The sequence below is a fragment of the Eimeria mitis genome, genomic scaffold (assembly GCF_000499745.2).
Source record: "Eimeria mitis Houghton genomic scaffold, Emh_scaff494, whole genome shotgun sequence".
Lineage (NCBI taxonomy): Eukaryota > Apicomplexa > Conoidasida > Eucoccidiorida > Eimeriidae > Eimeria > Eimeria mitis.
Window position 1 is genome coordinate 856 of NW_013573241.1, and position 509 is coordinate 1,364.

Genomic DNA, 509 nt, shown 5'->3' on the forward strand with positions numbered 1-509 from the left:
TTTCTTTTGTCTCCTCCTGCTGCTGCTGCTCCTGCTGCTCCTGCTGCTGCTCCTGCTGCTGCTCCTGCTGCTGCTGCTGGTGATGGTGCTGCTGCTGGTGATGCTGGTGGTGGTGGTGGTGTCTCCTCGGTTCTTTTTCCTCCTCTTAGGTCCTGCAGCAGCTGGGGGTCGTTTGATAGATAAGCCAGTATATGCAGCTCCATCTGCGAATAGTCTACAGACACAAAACGCCACGGAGACGATCCCGATCCCGATCCCGATCCCCACCCCACAACTGTCTCCTCCGCCGCAGGCATAGCCAAACGAGACACTCCAGGGGGGGGCCCTGAAGCGGTGGGGGCCCCTGCTGCGCTGGGGGCCCCTGCAGCGGTGGGGGCCCCCGACGGGGTGGGGGCCCCTGGAACGATGGGGGCCCCTGAGGCGGTGGGGGCCCCTGAGGCGGTGGGGGCCCCTGCAGCGGTGGGGGCCCCTGAGGCGGTGGGGGCCCCTGCAGCGGTGGGGGCCCCCGA